Source organism: Anopheles coustani, chromosome 3 (assembly GCF_943734705.1).
Source record: "Anopheles coustani chromosome 3, idAnoCousDA_361_x.2, whole genome shotgun sequence".
NCBI lineage: Eukaryota > Metazoa > Arthropoda > Insecta > Diptera > Culicidae > Anopheles > Anopheles coustani.
The window spans coordinates 37,280,840-37,292,672 of NC_071288.1; positions in this window are offsets into that span (position 1 = coordinate 37,280,840).

The following is an 11,833-nucleotide window of genomic DNA, read 5'->3' on the forward strand; positions in this document are numbered from 1 at the left end:
GTGCGCGGACTAAGCGGCCGCTGTGGTCCCCATGCTCTCAAAGGGCTCCGAACCTCCAAGGGCCAAGTCTGTTGCTTAAACAAATATTCAACAGAATTCATCAATCTCCTAACATCGACAAGCAATTAATTGGAACGGGGTCAGTATTACAATAATGGGTAATTTTGCTGTAGCCTATAAAAATTAACGATAAGAACCACAATGAAATAATCAAAGGATGGACCGGAATATATTCAGAGTTGATGAGTAACGGAAGAAAAATGTTTTATAGTTAATCAACTCGAAACAACCATCTATTTACATCTACGCAGACACATGATTTTAGAATATATTAAGCGTAACATATATTAAGCTAAAATAATGCGATGAAAACAGTTTCATCTAACTGATAACCAGCTACGCTTTTTTACATAACGTGTTAGATTTTGCCATACACTTGAAAGTGATGCATACAATTCTAAATAAAAATCGTTATGCCTTCTAAAACGATGTAAGTCTTTAAACGAATATTTCATGCCGATATTAATGAGCAAAGTAAAATTATATAATTTTCGCTACTCTATTGAATTAGAATTGTTAGACAAAATTTATAAGATCAAACTTTGAAGGATCTGCCAGAAATCTTAATGATTGTACGATAAAAGTAAAAGCTAACATTAATTTTGTTGAAAAACATATAAAAAGACGAAAATTTATCATTTTTTACGGTATGGAATAGAGGATCCGTTCATTTTTCCGCTTGGGGCCCGCCTGAGTGTAAATCCGCCAATGCTCATCATCATCTTTGTGCATTGGGAAATTGTTTGCCATATCGGATGGGTCGCGTCCAAGGACCAGGGTGGCCATTGCGCCAATAGCTGTCACCATAAGCATATGAGTGCGAAACTGTGAATTGCTAATTCCATTTTGCCTGAATCGCTTAGCAACAGGCTCGAGTGAGGCGACTTATGATCGGCTGTCGAAAGACGATTCACTTTAGCTCCCGGACTCCTCTTTCGGAGTTTGGATGAGGACTCCCGATGACGGGCCGTCATCTGCACACTCTTCGACATTTAAATAACAGATCGTGTGGCCGCCGCATCCGAGATCGTTCGTCGGCGGTCACGATTCGGCGATCAATCGATCACGATCCGCAGGGGCTCGACGGTGAGTGCAGAGGGGCTCCTGCTGGCCATCGGTCTTCTACCAGGTGAGGGTGGCATAAACGGGTTGGACATTTTAATTGCAAATCCGGCGTTCCCCCACGGACACTTTGCATGGTGAACGGGAACGAACTTCTTGGCAATGAACAAACGCAGTCGTCCCAACAACTAGAATAAGAAAATCAGCTGCTCTTGTTGAAAGTAAACAAAACCCCACAATTTCGAGAATGAGGATATCGCATTTAGAGACTAAAACATTAGGTTCCATGTTAATCTATCGAGCGTTTGCCGCTCCCACGTCGAGAGTCGCATGACTTAATTGAAACCCAAAAATAATTCTAATGTATGCACCAGACACCATGCGCCTCCATTGGCTGGGGCGTACATACATCCCTCAAATTGCATAAATGCCAAAGAGCGATAATAGATTTCTAATCCGCCAGCTTAGGCGGGACACTCCGGTTTCCGCGTAGGTGCGTGCGGTATTTTTGTTGCGTCGATCTACTTCCAGTATGGTTTGGATTTGCTTTTTTCGCTTCTGTTCGTCAATGCGTGACAAAAATTATGTACTTTCGCTGATTCGGTGTTATTGACCGGTGGAAGAATTGAAGGACAGTCAAGCAAGCGGTACTCCACAATTTCCAGCGATAAAGTGAAAATATTCCCTCTGCTGTGAAGCATTCGCTTTTCTGGTTACACACAATGTTGTTTGATTCGTTTGTTGTTGAAACATTTATTTTATGCAAATTATTTTTATGTAACCATTGTGATCGAAGATCGGCTTTACTCAGATAGTTATCACAAAGAAAGGTTCAAAGTAGACCCTTCGCTTTATGTAAATTTGAACGTCCTTCCGAGTTGTGTCGGGATTTGACGACGTTTTAATCGCCTAATATTTATAACAGTTTTTGAGCTCTTTTGAATAAATTTGAGGGCAATCCGTTATGAATACCAACAGCCCGCATTAAATTAACAAATCAAAAACTATAGAATATTGTGAGAACAATCACTCAAAAACTCTCAAACCGTATTAATTCATATTAATGCAGATGTCATTCAAAACATTTTGTACGGGATTTCGACAAGTCTTGCCAAGATAGCCTTCCTTAAGACAGACTGACTTCAATAAACTATATCGTAAGGGTTTAAATTTAAAAACTCGATAATTATAAGTATATAAGTAAGTTCAACAAGCTTGAAAAAAACATAGATAATTGAGGTCATCGCGGTTTGTCATTTTTTCATATAAAAATGTAAATATTAATAAACGCGATAAAAATGGACGACCGTGTCGCAAAATTCTAAACGCGTAAAACGACACTTGAACGAGAGTTTCGCCGAACACGAAATGACGCGATTCCGTACTTGCTTATTTATTGTATCATGATATGCCGAGCTCAACTCATTTTTTTAGAGAGCCGTCGTTGATTCCAGATTACCTGAATACTTTGAAGGACAACTACGGATGCTCAAACGTAAGAGATAATTTGAATTGCTTATAATAAATATGAAAATTACATTTTCACCAATCGTTTTAAAACTACAAAACCTCAATTTACTCACCCGAGAGAAACGTCAAATTTCCCCCAACATTCTAGAAAACTTCCTCAACTGAAGGATCGGAGATGGAAATTGTATTCAAGCAAGAGTAATTCAGATGAAAGAATGTTTAAAAACTTCTTCATCGAATACGATCATCAGGCAAATGCAATAGTTTGTAAATAAATTTAAACCACCTGGCGCCTCCACCGGTGGAAAACGAATAGACCATGATCGCCATTACGATTAAATATATAAAATAAAACATGCGTAAAACTTCCAAAAACATAATTAAATAAGGGCGCAACCTCAAGCAGGGCTCGACTAAGTAGATTAAACTGCGATCGCGGATCGGTATGCAGGACGGCGGCGTAAATTCAAGCAGACGGGAGATGGGAAACGACGTTTAAAAAAGATGATCGCTACCCGAGATCCCGGGGACCGCTGCCCCCGACCGATGAACCGGCATAATGGAGCACCGGTCAGAAAACGTGACCGACACTCCCACAAACCTACGGTTTGTTTTTCGCCTCTCTTCGTAAATCGATCGACTATACCTTGGCTGAACGCAAGTGTGCGAGTGTGCGCCTGATGGTGGCGCAACTCCGAAGTTTCGATGCCCGTCAACTTTCTACTCACCCTTCACCCGGTGACCGGCCTACTAGAAAAGGTGGGTGGAGTACATTTCTAGAACAATCAAAACAATGGTGTTGCTTTTTCTTTTCTGTTTTCTCGATGTTGTTGCAACACATAGCGAAGGAGGCTTTGTCCTGGCTTAGAGCGGCGGCCCTGCGAGCATATAGTAATCGAAACGCTCCCTTGGCCGAAGAGACGGATACTGTAGCTGTTGGATTATTCATTTGATTCTGACGGCGGCCAGTTGTAAGTGGCGGGGCCGGGACGGTTGGGAAGGTGGTTCTCTTTTGCATGCCTTTGGGCTCATTTGGTGCATTCGGCAGTGCCTTGGAAAACGTGCCATCCGCTGCTCTGTGTCCCACAAAATAGCCACTGTGTCACATATAGTGCACGGGGCACGAAATGGAGCTGTACCTATGAATTAATGCACAATTTATTCAATACACCAACATGCGGCGTTGCAAAATTAGCACCGGTTGCAGCAATCATAAATGGAGCAAGTTCGAGTGCTGGATCTGCCGGGAGGCTTTAATTTGTTGCCCAACTGTCCATCAATGTGAGCAGCCCATTCAAGCGCGCACAAGACACACCGGTGGACATCGTACCGCAAAAGCAACATCGTCGTATCGATCGATCATCTACAATTCCGATCGACGCAATTGACTCGCGGCCACTCCCCAAACTGTCTGCTCGTTGTGCGCATTGGTAATTTCCCAGTGAATCAATTCCACCTCCAGCAGCGTTAGTCCATCCTTTGGCTTTGCCTTGTTGATTTCACGTTGGTCGGGTGGACTATATGAGTTTGATGGTTTCTCTCGGAAACTCCACGAGATGATTTCCGAGGTGGTATGTGGGGAGAGTCATGATAAGATAATTCATTCCCAGGCATACAACTCGGCTACCGTCCTCCTGTTTTACAACGGAAGCGAACTTTAGCTAACAACAACAACACATCACACCACACCGTTCTATCGTTGAAGTGAAGTGCATTTCCGATGATGTGGCATTTTCTACGGTTCCGTCACGTACAGGTCAAACGCCTTTTTGCGACATGATGAACGAGGGGAGAGAGTAGTGGGACCGGGAGCGATCATTTGAATTTCGTATCATGGCGACCGTGAAAAGCCGTCCCGACATTGAGGATAGCAATTGAAGGAGGAAGTATGGGAAGCTCCTAACTGAGGGCGTAAGCCTACTTGCACTTTCCACCTACTCCTCCCCGCCCCCACAATCTAAGAAGAAGAAGAAACCAAAATCGGATGATTGATGTGGGAACTGAAGAAAACAGGCGCTAAACCCGATCGGAGCGCCTTGGCACAGGTAGCTTCAACTCAAGATAGTCGAGAACTTTCGAGAACGATCGCAAAGGAATTCATCAACAGAGCAGAGAACAGGGGACGGGTTCGGTGATGGCATTGCTAATGGGGCATCACCTGGAGACGAACCCGACCCGAGTCTTTGCCTCCCTTCATTCGTCCTCCCTCCAGCCGTCCATTTGCTGCTGGACAACGATTTTTTAGCGATGCAGTTTCGCACCATGTGTCCCTCCCGGCCCGTTTCTGGATACGATAAGCACCCGATCGGAACGTTGCCTTCAGCTCGCCTGGCCGAAGGTTAATGCACCTTTGGAGTGCCTTGAAATGTGCGTCCGTGCAACAACATTTGCCTAACGAATGCCGTGCTGGGAGGGTCGAGAGCGCTCGGGATAACCATTCCAGGAGGACACATCCCACCTATTGCTGTCGATTGCTATTCTAATGAACCCACGGTGGGCGGCGCTTGACCTGTTTGACCCCTTGGTTTGTTGGGATGCGGATAGGTGTGCTTGTGTTTATAGCGTTTTTAATGTAATCGGGAGGAAATTTTGATGTAATCCTCAAGTATGGTAGGGTTAGATGCCATTGATTTCCTCTTTGGCGTAATAGAATCCAAAATGAAAAGTACAATGAGCGTATTATGTAACCTAAATAAGAAACAAATCCTAACAGAAAGAGATGCAATCATGTAATCCTTTTGGTGCAATCGTAAACTGTAGAATACTGTAGACAACAGACTTATGTAAATATACTGAGTTCAAACCCCTTTTTAATTTGCTGAGTCCTAAACAAAAAAAACTAAACCCCCTCATTTACAGCCACCTCAAAGCGTTCTCAAAGATTGCAATTAAAATGGAAAGATAAACCTACCAACGAACCGGTCGCATTGTTAAGTAACGGACTATGTCGAACGATCAATTGGCGGTTTGATCGGAGGGCGCAACACTGTAAACCCACTCGCAACGTGGTTGTTACGTAAAAAGAAGCTAATCTTGCTAGCTACCGGTGCGGAATGATAGTAGGATCAGGCGAGTGGCGATGTATATAAAAGTACCGTACGTAATACACTGCAATTACGTGAACACGACATGTGTTTGGTTTCGATGTTCGATACGAAACCATACACTCATTAATATATAAGAGAATGTGAAGTTTCCCAACGCGAAAACGATACTACATTGTAGCCGTAGACCTTTACTTTACTTTTATGAAAGGAGTTGAAACATTGTGTAGAAGGAGTTTGAAAAAATGAAGCATAAATGGAGGCGCCTGGTGCTTGTCAAAGAATATATGAATTAATTGTGTTTTTTAGCATTAATTTAGTACATTTAAGATTTGAAGCGTATTAGTAATTAAAACAAGTACGAAGCTCTAAATTAGATACGAAGAATGATTTATGATTTGCTTAAACACACGAACACGAGCGTATATTACGGTCATGAATCGATATGAAAATCGCAGTCAGTAGCAAACAAAAGGAAATGAACTGTTTAAGATGTACTTTTTCACCATACAACACTGTACCACTGGTTGACTTACAACACAGAAAACCAAAAATTAAAACATAGACATAAGTCTTACAATTAGTTCAATTTAATTAAAAATAAAACTTGAGATATCTGTCCAGATAAGTTAATTTATACGATTTACTATAATGTTTTACAACAAGTTTCTTCATAAGAATTTAGTGATAAAGAGATTTTCAATATAAAAAGGATTTAGTTACCATTTACGTCGAGATTGAAATGAAATAATGATCAAAGAATTAATTGAGTTTATTGATTTATTTGAAATAGTTGCTGATGAATTTAGTATAAATAAAATTTAATAATAATGGTATCCACCCGACATTTCCTGCCCCACACAGTTTAACGTCTTAATTATGAACAAAAACAGACGCCAATACCAAAGAGGAATCCGATTGTTTGCCAGTGAAAGAACTCGAAAACACGTGGTGGTTGTGGAAAAGAGAAACATAAACCAGCATAACTACCGGCCGGCGCCCTCCACAACATAGATACCCACCCCTTCCACCGGACATGGATCATCCTCTTCCCGTGCATTTGTTTGCCTACTTCTCCACCCAAACACAAACACTCAGCTGCACACCGACAAAGCCTTTCCGAAAGAGCAGAAATGAGATTGAGTTACCGTAGCGCAAGTGAACTCACTCTCGCGTTTCCCACTTTGCTCTCATCGCTTCCCTGAAAGTAAACAAATGAGTTTCGCGGGGATTATCTCCGCGGCGTCGCACAGTTAACAATGATTTGTGCTACGCTAACACAATTTTAAGGGACAAGGGGTTAATATACGCCGTTGCAAGATTATAGTTCGTAAAATTCTTTTCGTAAAATCTTTTAGTTCGTTTGTCACTCAAAACAGTACTTCCAACAAAGTCAACTTTACTGTTTGTTTCTGCGAGACTTTTATAATGATAAGATTCCCATTTGGTATTCTTGGAACAAACATGTATGATTCCTTGATTGCCGGTAGCTTTATAGCTTAAAAATTATAACAGAATACGCTTGGACCAGTGTAATAAACATTCTCAAACTTTGTTGTGAAAATACATTGCGTAGAATTTTTATAAAAAAACATATGAAATCGATAGTGCAGAAATTCTGTATTTCATGGCGCAGAGTTTCTCAAAAAAGAACCACTTCAACTAGATAAAACGACCTTTTGTCAAAATATAAGATATCGCTTCACAAGCCGTCTTCTTTCTCTTTTCTAGAAAAGAGAGCAATCAGAATACGAATCGAACTCAAAATAAAGAAAGAGAATCTTACGAATTCTAAAGCCATCTATATAAGAGGAGTTTTCACGCAACTGACTTCAAGATGGCAACGTTGTTTATATATTTGTGTTTAATTCTTTATATTTGTGTTTCAATAAATCAGTGACAACAAATAAATAAAATGACTCGTTGGTTTGGAGTTCTGAGCTCCGATATATATTAGCGAGGTGAAAAAACAACTTTATACCCTTCCGTAACCGAAAGCAGAGTTCAACCGTAGAATGGTGTTCAAAGCGAAAGTAACATAAGAAAACCTACCTTTCGTCACGTAGCTGGTACCATTGCCGATCAGTACGGTAGCGGTGGACGTGGTGGCAACCGGGGCACTGCTGGTAGACGAAACCACCCCTCCGCCGTTGCTGGCGTTGCTGTACGTCCGCTTCCGCGTCGCGACGACCGGAAGATGCTGAAGACGTGGCGCGGACGCCGCCGTCACGATCGTCGTGGCCGTTGCCTGATGGTACGAGGCGGGTGCCACCGTGGAGAGGGGTGCCCCCGTCGGCACACTGATCAGCGTGGGGGAGAGCAACCGGCCTGCGCCCCCGCTCGTCGGGTGTTGGTGGGCGGCATTGTGGGTTGCGAGCCCATTGAGCAGCACCTTCGTCTTCAGGTGATGGGTTCCGTTCACGATGGCGGTGCCGGCGGGGGGCGGGGACACGAACCCGTTGGGGGCGCTGGCGGCGGAACCACCGAAGAGCCCACCGTTGCCATGGCTCACTATCGCCGTGGCGTACGAAACCGTCGTGGCATTATTGCTGTTGCCCTGCCGAACGGAACTGTTGCTGCTGCCGTTGCTGAGGGTGTGCTGGTGCAGCGGAGGGGGCGTACGGTGGTTGTGGTGGCGGGACGCTTGCAGTGGACGCGGGGGTTGCTGCTGCTCTTGCTGCTCGAGGAACTTGGCCGCCTCCAGGAGCGTATCCACGGCGGACAGCATGATCGACGGTGCGCACCGGGAGCTTACGCACACAGCGCCACGCGGGGGGCGGCTACGCACGCGTGCGTCTCTGCTCCCCTTACTCCTCCTCCTCTTCGATCACCTTTTCCTGTCCCGACGCGATCTCTACGCACAGGCGTACGCACGCAAACACCTTCACCTTTCGTCTCGGGCTTGCTCGATCGGTCGGTCGCACGCACACTCGCACAAATCGCACACCTCCACGGTAACGGCAGGACGGGGGTGGCGGCGAGGGGACAGGGAGTGTTGTCTCGGCACAGAAAAACACGGTGAGCCACCGGATTTTCGAGCGGCGTTCCACCACCAAATTAACCTGCGATGTTCTTTGTACTTGCTGTTCGTGGTGCCGTTTTCACACACCGATCGGCGTAGCCGGAAGTGCGTAAGTGTGCCAAACTACCATGAGCCGCACGCACCGGGAAGAAAACCAGCCTGGGAAAGTGGAAGAACCAACAACGAAAAGTTCATTAGTTTTTTAGCATTTTTCCTTCACAATCAAGACAGTACATGTTTTTCTTCTTTAAGTCCGATCTGGTTTGTTTTTCCCTTGCCGAAAAAAGACAAAAAAAAATACGTTTACGGTGGGTTTATGTATCAGAACAGGTTAACGTGTAAAACAAGTTTTTCGGCGCTTGCAGAAAAACTGTGTCACGAAACGGAACGGCACATATAAAGTTGGTTAATGTTCGGCGGAATCGTAGAAGATTAATGTGAGTGGACAAAAACACCGACCCAACTTCTTCTTGCCACTTTTTTCGCACTTTATAATTAACGAGCAGCGGTGGGAAGGAAAGGTTTGCCGCACCTAATTAGAATCACTAACGGTAAAACACACAACGACCCAGCGTTTCAACAGTGAGTTTCGAAAGCCGCCGAAACTAAAGTTGACTGCGACCAGCGAAACGAACCAGCGGTTGGGAAACGTTTTCAACTGATAGCAACGCCAAAAGGTAAACTCAACAACAATCAAGCACCTTTCAGACGAACCGAGCAAAGCCGACTGTAGCCCGAGCAGAGCTCAACATCCGATGGGAGGAGTCACCACCATGGGAGGCTTAGCATTTTGGGCGAAATGGAAGAAATGGAAGACGCTTTACGCACCGAAAAATTACGCACACTGCGTGGTTCGCGCAGCACATAACGAATGGCGGACCAGAACGCAACACAAACACAACCCCAAACGCACCTCGCCAATCGAGTGTTAATGGAAGTGCTTTGAAGAGTCATGTTAAAAACAAAACTGTCAAAGCTAGTCGTTTAACTTGTCGCTTTGAATACGGAAATTATGTTTTCGTTGGTGCTATTGTTCGTTCAAAACTAACAGCAATCAGTTTGAGATAGCAATACTGTCAACCGTTGATGAAAAAACAACCAAACCAAGAAATAAAATTGTTCCCCGTGGCCGTAAAAGTTGTAACATGAATGTGAACGACAGCAAATAGCAGGAAAGGAAGGCGAACGTCCGAAAGGCAAAGAATGAAAAACGAAAATGCAAACTCACGCACTTTTGTCCACGACAGGGTTCGGGGGTACACATCGCGTAAACATCCCCAACCTCCGGGGGGGGTTCACGCATACCATCCTACAACAAATCACATCATCGTGATCGACTGGAGGTGTGTTACGGGGCACATCATTGCTCTTCATCTTTCCGTTTCTTATAACTGGGGGTTCTTCCCTTTCCAACAGATTTCATATGGGGTCAAGAGTGAAAGGGAGTGGAGGCAAGGGTATGCGTAGCAGAGAAGAGGTCGCGAAGATGATCTCAATCGCTACCAACAGTTGCCTTCTGCAAATTACTATCAATTTCCTATCGACTTATAGCAAAACAAAAAAATAAAAAAACCAATAAAAAACGCCCTTTCAATCCAATATTCTGCTTTTCGCTCATCTCCCCCCGGGGGAGGGTGCGAAGAAGTGGGATTCGCGATAATGAGGTGTTACCACCACTACGCAGCATGCTGCAACCGGTGAAGGCACGCACGCCACCGTTGACCACGTGGAGAAGAACGTGGAAAACCGTCGATTTTCCACCTCCGTGCGGGAAGGGGTGAGAAAAACAAAGACAATATAGCTTAAAAGGCGAAGAGCACGACGGTAGAGAAAAGGAAGGGAAACAAAACAACAGGCTTACACTAATACCAATTCCCTTCTCCATCATACACGCACACACACGCACATTGCCGTATAGAAACACCATAGTGTGTACATAACACGAGGGTGATCAAAACAACGCACCCATACAGTACCCATCCGTTTGTTTGTGTTGATCGGGGAGGGGAAAAACTCGCACCCGAGAGATAACGAGCAATAAAAGATACACAAAGAAATGAGAGAAAAGGGACGAAAATGGACGCGGGAGAGCCAAGAGCAGGGACAGTTGCACACACCCATCCAAAACCGACGGACGTGTGGTAGTGCTTTCAGGTGCACTGTTGGGATGTGAAAACGTGATCATGCAGACGGCCGGCGGTGAAAGCCAAGGGCGGAAGATGTAATTACGTGTTACCGAGGAGGGGGGAGGGAAAAAGCCATACGAGATGACGGAATATACACATGCGAGCGAGCGGGAGCGCAGGCGTTAGAAGGCCCAAAGGAATGAGCGAGCAGCGAGAAAACCATTTTGAATGGCAAGGTCATGGCAACGCGGAACGATCGAACAGCATGCGGGCGGTGTGTGCTTTGACGTTTGACGTAAGGATGAGAGCAACCGGACGAAATAGCAGTGGAAAGAAAAGGGACGGAAGAAACGGGGAATGTAATATGCCATCAAGATGGAATGGAATGCCAGATCAAACAATAGGAGGCATTCATTAAACAAAGAATTACACACACACACACACACACACACACATCGAAACACATCGAAAAGGTTTGATAGATTCAGGAAACTTCCTTTCAACCTATTAAACAACTTTTATTTTATTCTAAGAGTTGTTACAAATCGTAGAAAAAAGTGATAGACAGGGTTAAAACAATGAACAAGCAAAGTGTTTTTAAAAAATGTCCCCAAAAATTCAACTAATATGACACAAACTCAAAAAAAGTCAATAACATGTTGCAGTACACCGACAAAATATGTATTTCTAACCCAAGCCAAAAGAACTAGACGAAATTTATCCAATACGTCACAGAAACTTCACATCCATATTGCATCTTTATAGTGAACTGCAATAAATAAACGATCATAAACCAAATTTTACCATTCTGTATATTATAACAACTGGTTTTAAAAATAATAATAGCGCATTTTGTTATCAACAAGTTTTCATCCCACTAAGAAGAAGTTAAAAACCAAAACCAATTGTTTCACATTTTTAGAGATAAGAAAAAAATTGGAAAGTGAAAGTTAAGAACTTTTGAGTAGGGATTACTCATATTCGTAATTTGTAAAATGAAAAATAAACGTGGTTTCCCGGAAGCAGTCGAAAGAATCCTGGATTATTCT